General features: G+C 38.9%; 2 pseudogenes; one reads left to right on the top strand and one right to left on the bottom strand.

Moving 5' to 3' along the window:
• The first annotated feature begins 3,302 nt into the window (after positions 1 to 3,302).
• On the top strand, positions 3,303 to 12,625 carry LOC138089933 (N-lysine methyltransferase SMYD2 pseudogene; annotated as a pseudogene).
• Positions 12,626 to 14,697: 2,072 nt separating this feature from the next.
• On the bottom strand, positions 14,698 to 21,455 carry LOC138089932 (craniofacial development protein 2-like; annotated as a pseudogene).
• Positions 21,456 to 22,306: the final 851 nt, after the last annotated feature.

Raw genomic sequence — 22,306 nt, 5'->3', positions numbered from 1 at the left:
AAAGGACTACTATGCAAACATCAAGAAATCTCTCTAGGGTACTGACAATGGAAATTGTGAGTAGGGACAGATATGTGAGATAGTAAAGAAACTAAGTGAAGTGAAGTGAAGCGAAGTCTCTCAGTCTTGTCCGACTCTTTGCGACCCCATGGACTGTAGCTTACCGGGCTCCTCTGTCCATGGGATTTTCCAGGCAATAATACAGGAGTGGATTGCCATTTCTGGATCTTCCCGACCCAGGGCTCGAATCTGGGTCTCCCACAATGTAGGCAGACACCTTACCATCTGAGCCACAAGGGAAGCCCCCGAAAAGGTGGCTCCGATGGTAAAGAAACTAAAGCTGCAGTAAGTGAATTAAGTCAGACTTTATGGGGGAGATTGGAATCTGGGATGTTTCTAGCATCTCTGTTTTGGATGACTGACAGGATGGTACTATTCATAGAGATGAAACTGCAGCAAAAGGAGTGGGTATAGGAGGAGAGGCAGCTGAACTGGGGACATGTTGAGCTTGAATTGACTTTGGCTTGAATGTCACAAATAGGCTCTCCAGTGGGTTCTTTTACTTTTGTTTTTCTGTTAGAGCCTACTAGTTGCTTACTCAATATCTGTATTCCAATCTCCCCTGTACTGTCAAGGCAACCAATCTACCTGGTTAGAGACATAAATTTTCCAACATCAATTGCTGATAGAGGTGACCAATGAGATGTAAGAAGAAGCTCCTGAAATTCAGAAAGGTTCTTTATACATCTGGACTTAGCTGGCAATTGTACTTTGGGATTTTGCCCCTTCTCTTGCCTCTTTCATCATAAATTAAATGGCATGCATATGAATAAAAACCTGAAGCTTTGGGGATACATATGAGATATAAATTATTCATATTTCAGTACAAGGTAACCTGTATCTACAAAACAATATATGCAATATCAGCCTGGAGCAGTTTGAAGGATATAGGAGTGATAAAATGTAGTCTTCACCAACAATATGTTAGTATAGAGGAAAGAGTAGTTTAAAAAAAATTCAAATTATCATAATGGAATATAATTATAAAATATAATCATGAGAGTCATGTCTGACTCTCTGCAACTCCATGGACTATAGTCTGCCAGGCTCCCCTGTCCATGGAATTCTCCAGGTAAGAACACTGGAGTGGGGAGCCATTTCCTTCTCCAGGGAATCTTCCTGACCCAGAGATCAAACCTGGGTCTCTTGCATTGCAGGAAGACTCTTTACCATCTGAGCCACCAGGAAAGCCCAAATCATTTTAATGAAGGTACATGCTTTGGACTATGAACAGGGAGACTTCAAAGACAAGATAATAATGTGTTGCGAGTTCTGTGGCATGTGAGATGGTGCTTGAAGGGTGAGCCAATTTTTAACTGGCAGTTGTGAGAAAGGTAGGGTATTTCAACTGGAAGAGGCAACTTAATTAATATGGGAGGTTTTAAAGGAATAGTCAGTTAGCTACTTTATTTGAAGGCAAATTCTCAGAGCTTGTTGCAAACAGTAGGAAATTAAGTCTGAATATTTGAGACCCATTTGATATAAATACAGTCAAAAGGTTACTTTTTTTTTAAACTGAACTGATTGGGTTTTGAGGACCCATGTGACCTGATCATCTGATTATTTAAGCGCTAGCTGGGTATATTACCTTTTTTTGAATTCCAAAGATGATCTCAAATCCGACTTTGTAAAATCAGTAACATTAAACTCCTACTAACTTATTTTAATGTTTGCCTGTGCACTGGTTTCTCAATCTGTAAAATATGAAACACTGTGTTTCTCAGTTACATGTGGTAAATTAGTTAGTGAAACAGCCACCTTTGAGATTCTTGAAGGAGAAATTTCGTATTTTATGTCTCAGTATTAGTATATTGTGAAACACTTTCCTCAAAGAAGGCACATGTAAAACAAATTGAAATAGAATTGTAAAACTAAATATTAAGCCATATGACACCTTCCTAGAGAAACTGAAACATAGGTGTATTTCCCCCTAATTTTAGTCTGATCCTTCAGTCATTCAGAATGTGACCCAGCCATTCCAGACCAAAACATAACTTCCTTCAAATGGAATGCTGAATAAGACTGTGACATTAAGACTGTTTGTGGCCACGGTGCATGAACCAAGACTGAAGAATGCACATTTCATGCCAGTGATCTAGATTTCTTGTCATATTTGATTATTTAACTTCTATATATATGTGTATACACATATAGATAGATACACATATACATAGGTAAAACTTTTTTAAATTAAGAAAATAGCATTGATCATTTCAAGTATTAAAAGAATTTAAATCAGTGGATTTGCTATCTCAAGAAAAGAAAAACTTAGAAATGTTTTCAGGAAGGAGAAGTTTGAAATGAATATTTAAAAGCTATGACCAACCTAGACAGCATATTAAAAAACAGAGACATTACTTTACCAACAAATATCCATCTAGTCAAAGCTATGATTTTTCCAGTAGTCATGTATGGATGTGAGAGTTGGACTACAATAAAAACCTGAGTGCTGAAGAATTATCCTTTTGAACTGTGATGTTGGAGAAGACTCTTGAGAGTCCCTTGGACCACAAGGAGATCCAACCAGTCCTTCCTAAAGGAGATCAGTCCTGAATATTCATTGGAAGGACTGATGCTGAAGCTGAAACTCCAATACTTTGGCCACCTGATGCAAAGAACTGATTCATTTGAAAACACCCTGATGCTGGAAAGGATTGAAGGTAGGAGGAGAAGGGGATGACAGAGGATGAGATGGTTGGATGGCATCACCCATGCAATGGATATGAGTCTGAGAAAGCTCTGGGAGTAGGTGATGGACAAGGAATCCTGGCATGCTGCAGTCCATGGGCTCTCAAAGAGCAGGACATGACTGAGTGACTGAACTGAATGATAGAACTTCACTTGTGTTCCAGTGGTTGAGAATCCACCTGCCAATGCAGGGGACATAGGTTTGATCCCTGTTTCAGGAAAATCCCACATGGTGTGGGGCAACTAAGCCTGTGCACCACAAATACGGAAGGTCATGTGCCCTAGAGCCAATGCTCCACATCCAAAGAAGCCACTGGTATGAGAAGCTTGTGTACTGCAACTGGCTTCCCAGGTAACACTAGCAGTAAAGGACCCACCTACCAATGCAGGAGAAATGAGAGATGCAGGTTTGATCCCTGAGTTGGGAAGATTCCTGGAGGAGGGCATTGCAATCCATTCCAGTGTTTTTGCCTGGAAAATCCCATGGACAGAGGAGCCTGGCAGCCTACAGTCCATAGCGTTGCAAAGAGTTGAACACAACTGAGCAACTTAGCATGCACAGCTCCATGCTCATCATAGCCAGAGAAAGCCCACCTGCAGCAATGAAGAGCCAGTGCAACCAAACAGTAAATTACAATTTTTTAAAAGTAAGAAAAAAAGAGTAAATGATAGATAAAAATAATTCAAGATGGATAATATGTACTTCACACATACAATGACACACAGAAAAACAACACAAACAGGCCCACAGCACATGATCTTTCGGTGTCTCCCATAACTTTTGTCAAAATGGTCATTGCATTTGGGGATATTTATAAAAGTTTCTAACTCATAGCATACTATTTATCAGGTCATAGTAGTAACTAGTATTCATGTAGTATTTTACACAGTATTTTGACATTCAGTCTTTGGTTCATGACCTTGTGAATTAGACATCATGAATAATGCATCTCCTGTTTACATAGGAAGAAACTGATTTGGAGAAGGTAAGAAACTGCCCTTAGACTGCACAGGAAACAAGCTAGTTTCTAATTTCTCTTTGACAGCTCTTTCTACTGCAACATAATAGTTGCCTTTTATCGTTTTGAATATACTTTTAAAGCCTTCTACAGACCAGTCTCTGTCAATCAAGGAATCAGACAAATTTTGTAAACTTTGTGGGAACAGCTCAGTCAAAAAGTTGACTCTCCTCAGGAAAATATAATAATTACCCTACTTTTCATGATGAAAATGTGATTCTAAGATTTTTCCTAGACCTTCTTCTATGAATATCAATAATAGAGCTAAATGTCAATGACCCTACAATACTAGGTTTATGCTTTAGATGCAAGATGGAATGCAAAGCAGATGGGATGCCACGTACCCAAGACAGCTTGATACATTTCCCGAATCAGCAGCCCTCAAAATGCCTCATTACCAACCCATTTGCAAGGTTCCCCCAGACATGACAACTCAGGAAACCCAAAACCCCAACCAACTTGGATGAGATTTCTAGGTCAAACCCTGAATCCTCTCCTTATTTTCTGTGCCATCACAAAATACACAAAACTCGTCTGAGTCTTTTTTATGATACAAGCATAGAACCATTTCCAAGCTATCCCAAATGGCATTCCACATGGTAACTTGAGTGGAGTGAAATAGATGGTAGAGAAATTATTCATACCTCAAAGAGCAAACTAAAGACCTCCTACCCTGCAATTTGGGCTTAACTTAAGGTCCTACAGAAAGAGCTGCATTCAGGAGCTTGGGTGGTCCCACCCTGGCAGGGGTTGAGCAAAAGTAAAGCAATGCATGAGGCACAGAAGACAAGCTTTTAGAACTAAATGCAGCTATGATACCAACACAGCAGCCAACATCCACCCCTCTCTGTTGTAATGCACGGTTTTTTAAATGCAGTGATTTGTTCTTGACCGAAATGTAACAAAGTATGTTCTTTCATTCTTGAGTTTTTCATTCACACACTGTGTCCTAAAGGAGACTAATTTCCACCCTGAAAAATAATTGGGTGTGGCCATGTGGATGAAAGAAAATCCTTTCAATCTCTTGTCTTCTACAGGGCTTGAATATGTGGCATTAAAAAGCAGCAGGACAAGAACAGCCAGTACACAGCAGAAGAAATATAAGCAGCCAACTGTATTAGTAGCCAAAGAAATCAAACCAATAATCAAATAGTATTTTCACCTATTGTATTGGCAAAGAGTTTAACATAATTTAAAACATCTAGTATTCTTTAGGATATGAGAAAATGGATTCTTATTAATTGATGATAAAAGTGTAGATTGATAAAATGTGTCTGGAAAGTAACATGGAAATTTATCAAAAAGATTTAATTCACACATGGAAGAACTTCTGAGTCAAATAATATGATTTATTTTGACATTATTCATTAGAAAGCTTGTAAGGGTTTATACTTCAATAAGAACAGAATGCTGATTGATTAGGCGGCTGTTCTTTGGTTAGGGCCATGAGATCACAAAGAGACAAGACTGAGTGACTAAGCATGCGGATGCTATACTAGTTTTAAAATACTTTGATTATCATCCCGATTTGAACCTACCAGCACTCATTCGAATGTATCTTCCATACTAGATGTTAGTCTATTTTTTAAAAATTAGTGATGTGGTAGGATCTAAATAGTATGGCTCTGATTTATTTTTCATGATGTATTTGTTGGTAAGATTGAAATTGTTTTCATATACTTAGCATGGTATTTTTTATGGAGAACGGAGGAATTTTTAAATTCCCCTTTTGTTGGGGAAAAAGTAGGCTTAGAGAAAGATACGATTTAATTTTTTTATTCTTTGGATATGACAAGCTGGCGAATGCACTAATAAGAAAATCATAATCAATGAACCACTACCTGCCCCAAATGGGTTGTTAGGGTCTTAGATGTTCTAAAATATTCCAAGTAGTTTTAGTATTGGTTTCACCATACATGCTGTTTTTAAACAAGATTTCTCTTGTTAATTATTCTGTCCTTGGCTCAAATGAATAGCAGTCTGGAACACACCTCAGCCAACATGGGAAGCAGAAGGGAGAAATCAAAACAGGATGATAAAATTCACACCAATTAGTTCACAGGATCAAAAATGTCCACATGGAAGGTAAAATGCCATCTTCTCTTTCTACAACTTTCACTCAAATAGCAGGATGAAGATTCTCATATTTCAAGTTTCATATATTCCATAGCTTAAGACAGACCAATTACCAAATGACAGTTTCATACCATAGTTCCCATTGTCCGCTACTAGCTAACTCAAATTAGGCAAATTTATATTATGTATCTGGAAGAGAACTAATTAAGTTTTCAGGAATCTTGAAAATAAGTTTCCAGCATAAAAATGGAAAATAGGTTGAAGAATATTAATAAATGTTAATAAAACTTGATAAGTATGAAAGTAGAGGAAAATTGCATGGGAAACTTTTTGCTCTGGCAAACAGCTTGACATGCTTCTCCCTTAAAACTCCATAGATGATTTCCATATTCACATCTGTATTTATCATGCCAGAGAAGGATTAAAGGGAGGAAGAAAAGGAATGTCAGTGGCTGGCAAGGAACAGGAAAGCCTGCTGTGCTTCAGGAATTCAGGTTTTACATCATACATAGTCAAGATACTACTCATGCCAAAGACAGATCACTGTTTTCCCCTTAATTACCTGTGCATACTATCCTGGAAAGATTTTCACAATTAAACTTAGGCCTTCTTTTCAGCATTCCTTCAGTATATTTGACAAATTCACAACCAATGTGTTTCAGACGGAACTGCTTAGAAAAGCATGCCATATTTTCCATCTATTCATTGATTTCTAACAACTTAGATTTGTGCCTTAATTTCTTAATAGCAGCTAACAAACAGTGGAAGTGACAGATAGATTCAAGGGATTAGGTCTGATAGATAGATGTCTGAGGAGGCCTTACAAATAGATGAGAAAAGAAAAGAAGTGAAAGGCAAAGGAGAAAAGGAAAGATATCCCCATTTGAATGCAGAGTTCCAAAGAATAGCAAGAAGAGATAAGAAAGACTTCCTCAGTGATCAACGCAAAGAAAAAGAAGAAAATGATAGAATGGAAAAGACTAGAGATCTCTTCAAGAGAATTAGAGCTACCAAGGGAGACTTTAATGCAGAGGTGGGCACGATAAAGGACAGAAATGGTATGAACCTAACAGAAGCAGAAGATATTAAGAAGAGGTGGCAAGACTACACAGAACTATACAAAAAAATCTTCATGACCCAGATAACCATGATGATGTAATCACGTACCTAGAGCCAGACATCCTGGAATGCGAAGTCAAGTGGGCCTTAGGAAGCATCACTACAAACAAAGCTAGTGGAGGTAATGGAATCCCAGTTGAGCTATTTGAAATTCTCAAATGATGATGCTGTGAAAGTGTTGCACTCGATATGCCAGCAAATTTGCAAAACTCAGCCATGGCCACAGGACGGGAAAAGGTCAGTTTTCATTCCAATCCCAAAGAAAGTAATGCCAAAAAATGTTCAAACTGCTGCACAATTGCACTCATCTCACATGCTAACAAAATAACGCTCAAAATTCTCCAAGCCAGGCTTTAACAGTACATGAACCATGAACTTCCAAATGTTTAAGCTGGATTTAGCAAATGCAGAGTAACGAATTAAAGTAAAGAAATTAAACTGCCAACATCCATTGGGTCATCAAAAAAGCAAGAGAGTCCCAGAAAAAACATCTACTTCTGCTTTATTGACCATGCCAAAGCCTTTGGCTGCATAGATCACAACAGACTGTGGAAAATTCTTAAAGAGATGGGAATACCTGATCACCTAACCTGCCTCCTGAAAAATCTGTATGCAGGTCAAGAAGCAACAGTTAGAACTGGACATGGAACAACAGACTGGTTCCAAGTTGGGAAAAGAGTACATCAAGGCTATATATTGCCACCCTGCTTACTTAACTATATGCAGAATATAGCACTCTTTTCAGGGAATCTGTCTCCAATTTTGGAATGTCCATAACTACAAGCAAAGATAGTACCACACAGAAGAGAATGAGTTAACAGTTACTATCTAGGAAATATCATTCAATGTCTATTTGAATAGGCCTTCAGTTCTAGAGCTTTACAGTTGGACTAAAAGTAGTATATTCAGTATGATAGAATGTCCAGTAAGGTATGATGATACTTGCTTGAAGAGAAATCATTTACAAGACATTGCACCTTGAATAATTTAAAGGTAAGCACCATTCACATACCTGTTAGACTGCATAAACTCAGAATACAATATACATTGATGAGATCTTTGCCATCTATACATATTAAATAAGCCTTCAGTTTTAGACAGTTCTGAACTTTCTGACTATAGGCACTGTTCCTAATGATAGGCATATATAGTACCCTGTAGTATACAGAGAAAAAGAAAAAAAAAAAGAATTAGGAAAGGAAAATCTATATTTTAGTCCCAGTTGATTAATTCTCTCTGAAAAGTTATCTATGGTTTCTGAACTGTCATTTACCTGAGATCTTAGTCAAGAAAGTTGAGTGCCAAAGAATTGATGCTTTTGAACTATGGTGTTGGACAAGACTTTTAAGCGTCCCTTGGACTGCAAGGAGATCAAACCAGTTAATCCTAAAGGAAATCACTCCTGAATATCCATTGGAAGGACTGATGCTGAAGCTGAAACTCCAGTACTTTGGCCACCTGATATGAAGAACTGACTCCTTGGAAAAGACCCCGATGCTGGGAAAGATTGAAGGCAGGAGAAGAAGGGGCTGACAGAGGATGAGATGGTTGGATGACATCACCAACTCGATGGATATGAGTTTCAGCAAGCTCTAGGAGTTGGTGACAGACAGGGAAGCCTGGCATGCTGCAGTCCATGGGGTCACAAAGAGCTGGACATGACTGAGTGACTAAACTAAACTGAACTGAACACAACATAGACCACAATACATTATAGTGGAAATAATGATTTTAAAATCACCAATTGCTAAAGAGCAGAACTGACTTTCATGTTTATTTAAGGACTTTCCATGGAACAATGATTTTGAAATTAAGTTCTTATCTCCTCTATTATAGGATTTTCCTGGAAGAATTGCAGTTGGGAAAGTGGCCCCTTTCTTATGGTTGAACTCAGTCCTTTAGTGCTGCATGCTGCGATCATTAGGGCTTGCAAAATCCCTTTTGCAGACTTGCAAGAAGGCTTTTTACATTATCTCCATCATAGTTTATGTACCTAAAGAACAAAGATAGAATCACTGAACTCATACAATTGCAAGGTTCAGTGGAATTACATTATTGAACTACTATTGCTAACAATGAAAGACATCTTTTCTCAGTATTACTATAAGAGCCAAGCTGGAAAGAAACTTTCAGATAATCTATGCAAACAAAATATTTGTCTTAAAATTAATAGACAATGATTTTTTCTGTTATGATCTCTATTTCACATATAACCTACTTTGATAAGGTCTTCTATAAAAGGAAGTAAAAATATTTTTATATTTCTAAATGTTATATTTGGCTCTTACATAGTCTAATATATGGATCATTGTTCAAACTTATAATTTTTAATCCAAATATTTTTATCACGTAGTCACCGTATAAATTTAGTTCACTGAAGAACAAGAAACAAAAGAATTTATAAAAAATAGAATTTTATAATTGAAATGTTGTAAAACTTATGCAACTCCTTTAGTGCTTACTGAATTCATTCATTTCTCATTCTTTTGCAATAATAATGCTAAAGTAGATACATAGAATTTAAGATAACTAAGTTTAGGAAAGCAATTGGAAATAGATTAAGAGAAAATGATACTAAAAAGGGTAACAAGTACTTTTGACAAGTCATGACAAGATATAAGACCTGGTTCTTAAATTCAAGGAACCAACTGTAGTGGAAACCAGTACCTTTTTTTTTTTTTTTCTCCTCCTGTATACCTAGCTACATTATGTTTCCCATTCACCCTTTGCAACAAGAGTAGTCATGCTACTGAGTCCTGACCAGTGAAATTTGGGCCACAGAGATGTGCAACACTTCCACACCTGGCTTTCCTCTTCTGCTAGTTGAATGGACCCTACTCTAGGACTTAAGGGAGGACAGACCAGCAAATTAGAAGGAGCCTGGGTTTTCAAATGACCACAAAAGTGGTTTACAACTGGAAACACGTACATTAACTTTTGTGTGAGTAAGAAATAACTCTTATTTCATTAAGCCACTGACATTTTGGAGTTTAATGCTCAACATAACCAATTTAGTAAAGCAAAGAGAAACTTTAAAAAGTTAAAAATTTTACTTCAGTACACATATACATACATATAAGCTCATGCATAACTGGAGAAATCTGAACAAGCTCTGTGGATTTTACCCATGTCAAATTCTTGGCATCCTTATTATGCTATAGCTATACAGGATGTTAACTCTGGGAAGGGGAAACTAAGTGGAAAAGTACAGAGACCCTCCTGTACATTTATTTGCAACACCTATACCTATAATTATATCAAAATAACTTAAAATTTTAAATATTTCTCTTGATTAGAGGTAAAAATTTTTTCAAATATTTAGGGAAAACCAAAATTGATTTTTCTTATTTGCTCACTATATAGGTACAAATGAGGTATTTATGTCATTAAAAAAGTTGTAGAATATAAAAACTGTCAAAGTGGAGATTTTACGTCTAATTCTTTTGGTAACTTTTCACAAAAACTGAAAGACAGTATAAGTTGAAGCATTATTTGGTAACAATGATTTGGTAATGATCTAAAATGATATGATCCAAAAGCATAAGTGTCTATTTGAAAAACTAGATTGTAAACAAATTAAAAAAAGATAACAGCTCAGAGTTTTTCAAGCATTTTTTATTTTGATTCATACTGGATAATGCTCATATCCACAACACACACCCACGTGTAAGAGGTGCAGCTTCCCTCTACCACTCAGAAAGAAGATAATGGAATCAAGAGCGTCAGAACAATACAATCATTAAACCAACCTTGACTTTGCTCTTACTCACTTTTTAATATAAATTATTTGTCTTCTTCAGGACTTTCTTATTATCAAAAAATAAGTAGAAATACACTGTGGAAGAATATTTTGCTAACTCTTTGTGGTTAGAAAGAATCCACTAGAGTGAGTTTCTTGGTCTGTCAGACAAAGCTAAGACCTATACCCTATGGCTTTTTGACAAGTAGACAAATCATATCATGCTGCCTGTAAAACTCGATGTCTCTGCCATCTCTTCACCAGAGTGGATTCCACATGGCATCTCCCTCTCCGGAGATGTGATGCCTGTGATCACTAGAGCAGGAGTGCCTCACTTTCACTGCAAGTGTGTTAGTTGCTCAGTCGTGTCCAACTCTTTACAACACTATGGACTGTAGTCCATCAGGCTGTCTGTCCTTGGAATTCTCAAGGCAAGAATACTGGAGTGGGTAGCCATTTTCTTCTCCAGGGGATCTTCCCAACCCAGGGCTTCAACCCCAGTCTCTTGCATTGTAGGTGGATTCTTTTCCATCTGAGCCACCAGAGAAGAAGAAGCCACATTTTACTGAAAGAGTTGTGCATTTTATCCTTGTGCTCCAGCAAAGCAAGAACTTACAAGAATGAGAAATTTCTTATTATAGGAAAGAGGTTCAAAGAATGAGACAGCTCACAAAAGAGTGACAAATATCTGCTAGACAGCACATATATAGATTAACATTTAAAACAAGATGTTATAGGGGAGCTGCAGTTGCAGCTCCTCTGCACAGACTGAGATGCTGGAATAAGGGCCTAGGCCAACAGTGGTCTGGAGCACTTCTGCAGCCAGGGCGAGGCCCTACATCGCTTCCAAGTAGGGACTTGCTCCTCTCCTGCAGGCCTATGCCTCCATGCTTATGGTCAATGAGTGGGGCAACCACTGTGAGTCCTGCTTCACCGGGAAAGGAGGATTGTCCAAATGTGGAAGATGCAAGTGGACATTTTACTGTGAGGTAACATGTGAGAAAGATGACTGGCAGATGCACAAGCTGGAATGTTCTCTTGTGATTGTTTTGGGGGGAAACTGGAATCCCTCAGAGACTGGAAGGTTAACTGCAAGAATTCTGGCTATACATAAAATCCACCCAGAAAGAACACCTTCAGAGAAATGGTTAGCCATAAAGGGGTTGGAGTCACATCTGGGTAAATTAGATAATGAAAAGAAGGATTTGATTCAGAAGGAACCTTGCTGCTCTGTATCGCTTTCATTCCAAGCACCTTCAGTTCCCCAAAAATGATATCCTGGTAGTACATACAGGTTAACTGTCATAGATTTACAATAGAAAATGAAGAACTTTCTCATTTGGGATCAGCAATGTTTGCTGATATTGCACCAATGTCATTGTGACCTGCAAAGGGACCCTGGCAGAAGTCAGAGAAATCCACCCAGGAAAGGAGATTTTTACCAGCTACGTTGACCTCCTGTACTCAACAGAAGATATGAATGACTGGTTAAGAGACTCCTATTTTTTTTTACTTGTAAGAGCAAGATGTACCAACAAAGACAAGGATAAGGCCAAGGTGGAAATCTGGAAGCTCACCTATCACCCAGAGGCAGACACATGATTAGATATGTTTGCAATGTACTGAGTTATGAAGGGCCAAAGCACTACACAAGTTCCCCAGTGAGCAGCTGGGGATCTGAGAACTCAGCCAGGAGAAGAGCTGTATGTTTGAGGACAGTAACATGTATAAGATGCACATGATGTGCCAAACCATGCCATGTGCTTGTACATGCAGAACTGGGAGGGAGCCCTGCCGTACAGACAGAAAATCACCCAGCCCTGCAGTAAGCACTGTCCTTTATATGCCCTCAGCCTCCATGCGGCTAAAGTTAAGAAGACTGTAAGTGGACCTGGAGAACAAAGCTTCTGGGGAGAGAGCCCTGAGTTCAGTTCAGTTCAGTTCAGTCACTCAGTCGTGTTTGACTCTTTGGAACCCCATGAGTCGCAGCACGCCAGGCCTCCCTGTCCATCACCATCTTCCAGAGTTCATTCAGAATCACGTCCATTGAGTCAGTGATGACATCCAGCCATCTCATCCTTGGTCATCCCCTTCTCCTCCTGCCCCCAATCCCTCCCAGCATCAGAGTCTTTTCCAATGAGTCAACTCTTCGCATGAGGTGGCCAAACTACTGGAGCTTCAGCTTTAGCATCATTCCTTCCAAAGAAATCCCAGGGCTGATCTCCTTCAGAATGGATTGGTTGGATCTGCTTGCAGTCCAAGGAACTCTCAGGAGTCTTCTCCAACACCACAGTTCAAATGCATCAATTCTTCGGTGCTCAGCCTTCTTCACAGTCCAACTCTCACATCCATACATGACCACAGGAAAAACCATAGCCTTGACTAGACGGACCTCAGATGGCAAAGTAGTATCTCTGCTTTTGAATATACTATCTAGGTTGGTCATAACTTTTCTTCCAAGAAGTAAGCGTCTTTTAATTTCATGGTTGCAGTCACCATCTGCAGTGATTTTGGAGCCCCCAAAAATAAATCTGACACTGTTTCCCCATCTATTTCCCTTGAAGTGATGGGACCAGATGCCATAATCTTTGTTTTCTGAATGTTGAGCTTTAAGCCAACTTTTTCACTCTCTTCTTTCATTTTCATCAAGAGGCTTTTTAGTTCCTCTTCACTTTCTGCCATAAGGGTGGTGTCATCTGCATATCTGAGATTATTGATATTTCTCCTGGCAATCTTGATTCCAGCTTGTGTTTCTTCCAGTCCAGTGTTTCTCATGATATACTCTTCATAGAAGTTAAATAAGCAGGGTGACAATATACAGCCTTGACATACTCCTTTTCCTATTTGGAACCAGTCTGTTTTTCCATGTCCAGTTCTAACCGTTGCTTCCTGACCTGCATACAGGCTTCTCAAGAGGCAGGTTAGGTGGTCTGGTATTCTCATCTCTCTCAGAATTTTCCACAGTTTATTGTGATCCACACAGTCAAAGGCTTTGGCATAGTCAATAAAGCAGAAATAGATGTTTTTTTGGAACTCTCTTGCTTTTTTCATGATCCAGCGGATGTTGGCAATTTGATCTCTGGTTCCTCTGCCTTTTCTAAAACCAGCTTGAACATCAGGGAGTTCATGGTTCACGTGTTGCTGAAGCCTGGCTTGGAGAATTTTGAGCATTACTTTACTAGCATGTGAGATGTATGCAATTGTGTGGTAGTTTGAGCATTCTTTGGCATTGCCTTTCTTTGGGATTGGAATGAAAACTGAGCTTTTCCAGTCCTGTGGCCACTGCTGAGTTTTCCAAATTTGCTGGCATATTGAGTGCAGCACTTTCACGGCATCATCTTTCAGGATTTGAAACAGCTCAGCTGGAATTCCATCACCTTCACTAGCTTTGTTCGTAGTGATGCTTTCTAAGGCCCACTTGACTTCACATTCCAAGATGTCTGGCTCTAGATTAGTGATCACACCATCATGATTATCTGGGTCGTGAAGATCTTTTTTGTACAGTTCTTCCCTGTATTCTTGCCACCTCTTCTTAATATCTTCTGCCTCTGTTAGGTCCATACAATTTCTGTCCTTTATTGTGCCCATCTTTGCATGAAATGTTCCCTTGGTATCTCTAATTTTCTTAAAGAGATCTCTAGTCTTTCCCACTCTGTTGTTTTCCTCTATTTCTTTGCACTGATCACTGAGGAAGGCTTGCTTATCTCTTCTTGGTATTCTTTGGAACTCTGCATTCAGATGCTAATATCTTTCCTTTTCTCCTTTGCTTTTTGCCTCTCTTCTCTTCACAGCTATTTGTAAGGCCTCCCCAGACAGCCATTTTGCTTTTTTGCATTTCTTTTCCATGGGGATGGTCTTGATCCCTGTCTCCTGTACAATGTCAGGAACCTCGTTCCATAGTTCATCAGGCACTCTATCTATCAGATCTAGGCCCCTAAATCTATTTCTCACTTCCACTGTATAATCATAAGGGATTTGATTTAGGTCATACCTGAATGGTCTAGCGGTTTTCCCTATTTTCCTCAGTTTGAGTCTGAATTTGGTAATAAGGAGTTCATGATCTGAGCCACAGTCAGCTCCTGGTCTTGTTTTTGTTGACTGTATAGAGCTTCTCCATCTTTTGCTGCAAAGAATATAATCAATCTGATTTTGGTGTTGACCATCTGGTGATGTCCATGTGTAGAGTCTTCTCTTGTGTTGTTGGAAGAGGGTGCTTGCTATGACCAGTGCATTTTCTTGGCAAAACTCTATTAGTCTTTGCCGTGCTTCATTCCACATTCCAAAGCCAAATTTGCCTGTGACTCCAGGTGTTTCTTGACTTCCTACTTTTGCATTCCTGCCCCCTATAATGAAAAGGACATCTTTCTTGGGTGTTAGTTCTAAAAGGTCTTGTAGGTCTTCATAGAACCGTTCAACTTCAGTTTCTTCAGTGTTACTGGTTGGGGCATAGACTTGGATAATTGTGATATTGAATGGTTTGCCTTGGAGATGAACAGAGATCACTCTGTCATTTCTGAGATTGCATCCAAGTACTGCTTTGTGGACTCTTTTGTTGACCATGATGGCTACTCCATTTCTTCTGAGAGATTCCTGCCCACAGTAGTAGATATAATGGTCATCTGAGTTAAATTCACCCATTCCAGTCTATTTTAGTTCTCTGATTCCTAGAATGTCAACGTTTACCCTTGCCATCTCCTGTTTGACCACTTCCAATTTGCCTTGATTCATGGACCTGATATTTCAGGTTCCTATGCAATATTGTTCTTTACAGCATCGGACCCTGCTTCTATCACCAGTCACATCCACAACTGGGTATTGTTTTTGCTTTGGCTCCATCCCTTCATTCTTTCTGGAGTTATTTCTCCACTGATGTCCAGTAGCATATTGGGCACCTACTGACCTGGGGAATTCCTCTTTTGGTATCCTATCATTTTGCCTTTTCCTACTGTTCATGGGGTTCTCAAGGCAAGAATACTGAAGTGGCTTGCCATTCCCTTCTCCAGTGGACCACATTCTGTCAGACCTCTCCACCATGACCCACCCATCTTGGGTTGCCCCACAGGCATGGCTTGGTTTCATTGAGTTAGACAAGGCTATGGTCCCAGCGTGATTAGATTGACTAGTTTTCTGTGAGTATGGTTTCAGTGTGTCTGCCCTCTAATGCCGTCTTGCAACACCTACCATCTTACTTGGGTTTCTCTTACCTTGGGCGTGGGGTATCTCTTAATGGCTGCTCCAGCAAAGCACAGCTGCTGCTCCTTACTTTGGACAAGGGCTATCTCCTTACTGCCGCTGTTCCTGACCTTCAGCGTGGGATAGCTCCTCTAGGCCCTCCTGCGCCAGCACAGCCACAGGTCCTTGGGTTGCACCTCCCAGCCGCCGGCGTTGGCCTCGGGCATGGGTGGCTCTTCCCAGCTGCTGCCCCTGGCTTTGGGCGCGAGGTGGCTTCCCCTGGCCTCCCCTGACCTTGGACGGTGGCTGTCTCCTCCCGGCCGCTGCTGGCCTCGGATGCTGGGCTGCTCCTCCCAGCAGCCAGCTGTCCTGACCTTGGATGCGAGGTGGCTCCTCCCGGCCATTCCTGCACCGTCGCAGCCTGGCACTCTGGGCCGCTGTCCCTGACTTCGGATGTGGGGTAGCTCTCGGCCGCCTTTAGTGCGCTGGCCCGCCGCCGCCGCAGCCGCCGCGTGCACTTAGTGCCCTGAAGAAAGCCATTATCAGCATGGAAGTTTGTGTGTGTGTGTTTAGCTGCTTAGTCATGTCCAACTTTTTGCAACCCCATGGACTGTAGTTTTGCAGGTTTCTCTGTCTATGGAATTTTCCAAGCAAGAATACTGGAGTGGGTTGCCATTTTCTACTCTAGGGGATCTCCCTGACTCAAGGCTTGAACCCACGTCTCCTATGTCTCCTTCATTGGCAGGTGGGTTCTTTACCACTGCACCATCTGAGAAATCCCAACAAAGAAGTATCTGATGGCCGAGATAACCTGTACATTTCTGAGATCAAACAGGAACTGGAAAATCACTGACATATGCCAACATTTTAGTTTCTATTTAAACCCTTGTGCAGAAACCTTCAAGGATTTGACATTTCAAATCATACACATCATGTCAACATTTCTGTAAACTCAATAGAAGGGAAACATGACTCACACTTAAACCTTATAGATGGCTTACTTGGATTTTGGTCTTAATCTTTTACCCTAATATCAAATTACTATTTGAATGCTATTTTTTTTTTTTTTTGGTAAAAGATAATGGCATGGTTTCATATATTATAATATATTTCAGACAGATTGAGTTTAAAAATGCAGTTATTTTTTCCTTCATGCCTACTGTAATGTTCTGAACAAACATGAATGATGAAAGAAAATTTAAAAGGTAGTAGTAAAAAATGAATAAATATAATGCTATTTTTCTCCTTGGCAGTTAAGAATTCTGGCAAACACTGTCTCAGTCAGGTGATGAAGGTCAACCTCACCCAAATAATAATTCATGTACCCCCAACACAGTGTGGCGTCATGAGAATGGAAGTGCATCTCTGTGACCATCCACCCCCAAAAGCACGATCTCATTTAACAATGAGAAAAGCATCAGGCAAGAGACAAAATAGCTGAAGAGCACTCTTTAAAACAAAATCATCAAAAATAGGCAAAGACTGAGACTCTGTTGTAAAGCAGAGAAGCGAAGAGGACATGATGACTAAATATAATGTCCTGGAAGGGATCCTGGAACATAAAAGATATAGGAAAAAATTAGTGCACCCTAAATAAAATGTGGAGTACTTCTCAGACTTCTGGCTAAGATCAAATGTGAATAGCATGAGGAGTTCAGTTAAAAGCAATGTACCAATGTTGGCTACTTACTTGTGACACATGTACCATAGTAATAGAACATCAGTAATAAGGGAAACTGGGCATGTGAGGGTGTAGGGGAACTAGCTGTACTGTCTTTTCAACTTTTATGTAAATAAAAAAAAACTATTGTTAAAGAAGATTACTTTTGCACCAGCTGGTTAATGTCCTTGTGGACACTGGAGTGAAAATATTCTCCCATTTTCTCCCTCACTTTTCAGTAATGACTGGTAAAGTACTTTATGACAACAGTTTTACTCTTAAGTTTTTTAAGACATCATGATACCATTGTCATTTGTGGCTTCTTTTCATTTTAACCAAGATTGATTCAAAGTATTTAAGACTTGTAATTTTCTGTTTCAACAGTGTCTCACAAATAATCACAAGCAACTGCAACTAACAATTTCCATAGACTATTAGATCTGGAAAATATTTCTATGCTGATGTTATATCTGGACAGTAGTGGTTCAGAGTTACATATCCTGATAGACTCTGGGGCTGGGAATATTCTTATTCATATTAAAAATGGGATGTAGCCTGTGATTATGAACATTAAGGGGCTAAATCAGTTATTCTCATTGAATGAAAGGCATATCTCTTCTCCATATGGAGGTAAGCTGTGGGGGATTTACCAGAGGAATTTAACAAACCATTATAAACTTGTTCTGAACATTTTCAAAAAATAGTATTACTTATAAAACTGATGTGTAACCAAAATATACTAGGTTGGACCCTTTAATTAAAGTCAAATTCGTATTCAAGAACATACCTGTATGTCTGAATTCTCAACCACTGAGGAGTAACTTTATTAAAAAGTATTATTTAAACCTGATTAGCTGCTGACTCTGCCAGAATGTCAAAAGAGAAGGAATTGTAAACCTTTTGGGCAGGGTATGGGTTTGGTGGGAAGATTTTCTAGCAACCCTGTGTTCACAGACATGCAGTAAACGTTCTGTCTAACCAGAATGTACCTCTCTGCCAAAATTCAAACGAGTTGGATGTTCATGATGCTCATAATGTTTCAAACATCCAACTAGTTCTGATGTTTATAACAAATAAAAGGAATTTAGTTATAACTTCTAGTGATACAGGCTGTTCTTTAAATGACTCTTTCAAAAACACTTTTTACATGAAAATAATTATTAAAAGAAGCAGAACGATAAGTTGTAATGAAATATAAACATATGACATTGTAAGAGAGGTATTTTTATATCTTAATGATGAAAATAATACTTAAGGACTTCTTTCAACTATATTGACAAGAGTAATTTATTAGAAGTAGATCTCTGCCAATGTTTCCTTCTAATGAAAGATTTTGAGCAGAGTCTCAGAGTCTAGCATAAAGATTTTTGGGTCATATAGCTACCCTAAAACTGGACGTAGGCATAGGATATGAACAACTCTGGAGCAGAACTTGATAAACAACCTTAGTACAAAATTTTCCAATGCTAACACAGTTAATTAGTTCTCTGCATAGCTAAAAATGCCCATTGTTTTTTGCTTTCTCATAAAAATTTTTTCATACTGTTGATGATTATTGAATCCTTGCCTCTCATTATTTCTATGTTATCTTTCTGTCCTTTGAGAAACTTTCACCTCACCACTTAAATAAGAGATAAATCCATGCACCTATGGACAACTTATCTTTGACAAAGGAAGCAGGGATTGGAGAAAAGACAATTTCTTTAACAAGTGGTGCTGGGAAAACTGGTCAACCACTTGTAAAAGAATGAAACTAGAACACTTTCTAACACCATACACAAAAATAAAGTCAAAATGGATTAAAGATCTAAATGTAAGACCAGAAACTATAAAATTCCTAAAGGAAAACATAGGTAAAACACACTCTGACATAAATCACAGCATGACCCACCTCCCAGAGTAGTGGAAATAAAAGCAAAAATAAACAAATGGGACATAATTAATTAAAAGCTTTTGCACAATGAAGGAAACTATAAGCAAGGTGAAAAGACAGCCTTCAGAATGGGAGAAAATAATAGCAAACGAAGCAACTGACAAATAATTAATCTGAAAAATATACAAGCAATTCCCGCAGCTCAATTCCAGAAAAATAAACGACCCAATCAAATAATGGGCCAAAGAACTAAACAGACATTTCTGCAAAAAAGACATACAGATGGCTAACAAACACATGAAAAGATGCTCAACATCTCTCATTATCAGAGAAATGCAAATCAAAACCACAATGAGTTACCATCTCATGCTGGTCAGAATGGCTGCTAGCCAAAAGTCTACAAACAATAAATGCTGGAGAGGGTGCGGAGAAAAGGGAACCCTCTTACACTGTTGGTGGGAATGCAAACTAGTACAGCCACCATGGAGAACCATGTGGAGATTCATTAAAAAACTGGAAATAGAACTGCCATACGACCCAGCAATCCCACTGCTGAGCATACACCCCGAGGAAACCAGAACTGAAAGAGACACGAGTACCCCAATGTTCATTGCAGCACTGTTTATAATAGCCAGGACATGGAAGCAACCTAGATGTCCATCAGCAGATGAATGGATAAGAAAGCTGTGGTACATATACACAATGGAATATTGCTCAGCTATTAAAAAGAACCCATTTGAATAAGTTTTAATGATGTGGATGAAACTGAAGCCTATTATACAGAGTGAAGTAAGTCAGAAAGAAAACACCAATACAGTATATTAAGGCATATATATGGAATTAAGAAAGATGGTAATGATGACCCTAAATGATAGACAGCAAAACAGACACAGATGTAAAGAATGGACTTTTGGACTCTGTGGGAGAAGGCGAGGGTGGGATGATTTGAGAGAATAGCATTGAAACATGTGTATTATCATATGTGAAATAGATCAGCACTCCAGGTTCAATGCATGAGACAGAGTGCTTGGGGCTGGTGCACTGGGATGACCCAGAGGGATGGGATGGGGAGGGAGGTGGGAGGAGGGTTCAGGATGGGGGACACATGTACAACCCATCGCTGATTCATGTCAATGTATGGCAAAAACCACTACAAGATTGTAAAGTAATTAGCCTCTAATTAAAATAAACTAATTAAAAAAGAAGAGATTTCTTCTCTTTGTTACTTTTGTTTCTTTCCCTATTCTTAGTTGGACTCCAGAAGGTCACTCATAATTATCCCAGAAAATCATTTCATAGTATATAGAATTAAAAAGTAAAGTGATTTTAAACATCTCCACACTGAACTGTAGTATGCCCACACAAGGGCATATAATCATTCATCTTCTGACTTGTGTGGCGACGAGGTACGCATAACCAAAATGGGTGCTGTCTATACTCCTGCAAAAGAATGAAATCTTCCTGTAGAAGAAATTTGACTCTCAATTACCTTTGCAGTCATCTAATGCAATTCCTTACATTATTTTAAAAAGATACGTATTTTGATTAATGAATGATTGGGGAATTGTTGCAGTTGCAGAATCTGGAGTATCTCATTTGCTTAGGACTGCTTTTAGTTTTTTAATCAACACTAATTTTGCACATAGGCAAATGATGGCCAACTATGTAGCATAATTTTAGGGTGGAAATATTATTTTATAGAGAATAAAGGTTTAAAAATCTAGTCCTATCCCATTAATCCAGTAGCATAAATTATTTATACTTATCTATAATTGTTAAACTTATAGTCCTCTTAGAAAGAAGTGACTTAATGATACTTCCTAAGTGAATGTGACATATATCCAAACAGTTTTGATGGAGAAGTGGTGATAATGGATAAGAAATGATCTGAGATAGATAAACTTAAAGGGAATAAGATTTAGGGTTTTTTAGCAATAGCTGAAAAGCAGAGGGGAATGGTATATATGAAATTGGGAGACTATAAACTGAGTTCTCTTATAAGAAACTGCCAAATTCACAACATAAAGCTGATCGTATTTGTGACGTCATGGTGAATACAAACGTGATTCTTAGCAAGTCATATTTGTACTTTGCTCTCACATAAACTTTACAGCTGTACTTTGACTTGGAGAAGATTTCAATCTTCTGATTTTAGCTTCTACCCTTCAGTTAGAGTCTGCTTATCTCAAAAACTTCTCTCCTAGATTCTTTGAACCCTGCATTTTTAAAGAAATCTCAGAAATAACAGGTTGGGGAGCAGAAGGGAGTAAGGATTCTGAGCCATTTGCAGCAGCTATTGGGGTCACACTTGGCTCTCTGAGCTGAATCACAAGTGCTGCCCAGAGTTCTGCTACTCAGAGCTGGTGAAGAACCTATGAGGGGAGGTGAAGGGCCTTCATCCCTCAGACAAGAAGAAAGAGCTCTCAGATCCTTTCAATGATGAAGAAAAGGAATGGCATAACATGGAAACCCTTGCCTTGAAATTTGAAGAAAAATATGGTGGAAAGAAATATAGAAAAGAGCTTACACAGGACATGATTGATATGGGTTACGGTTATGATGAATCCAATTCCTTCATCGATAACTCTGAGGTATATGATGAGCTTGTTCCTGTATCTTTGACTACAAAGCATGGAGGATTTTACATTAACTTGAGAGACCTGCAGTTTAGACAAGCATTAGAATCTGAAGATGACTTCATTAAAGAAAAGAAGCAGAAGCTCAAAGAAGGTAGTGAGAAGATAAAGAAGTAAAAAGATGAGACATAACAAGGAGAAACACTTGGAAAAATCCAAGTTTCTAAAGCCAGTTTTACAGCCCTCAATGCCAGTAAGGAGAAGAAGAAAAGGAAGCATTCTGGGGCTTTGAGTGTCAAAGAGATGCTGAAGAAATTTTAGAAG

Source organism: Capricornis sumatraensis, chromosome 13 (assembly GCF_032405125.1).
Source record: "Capricornis sumatraensis isolate serow.1 chromosome 13, serow.2, whole genome shotgun sequence".
NCBI lineage: Eukaryota > Metazoa > Chordata > Mammalia > Artiodactyla > Bovidae > Capricornis > Capricornis sumatraensis.
This window is presented reverse-complemented; position numbering and strand designations above follow the sequence as displayed.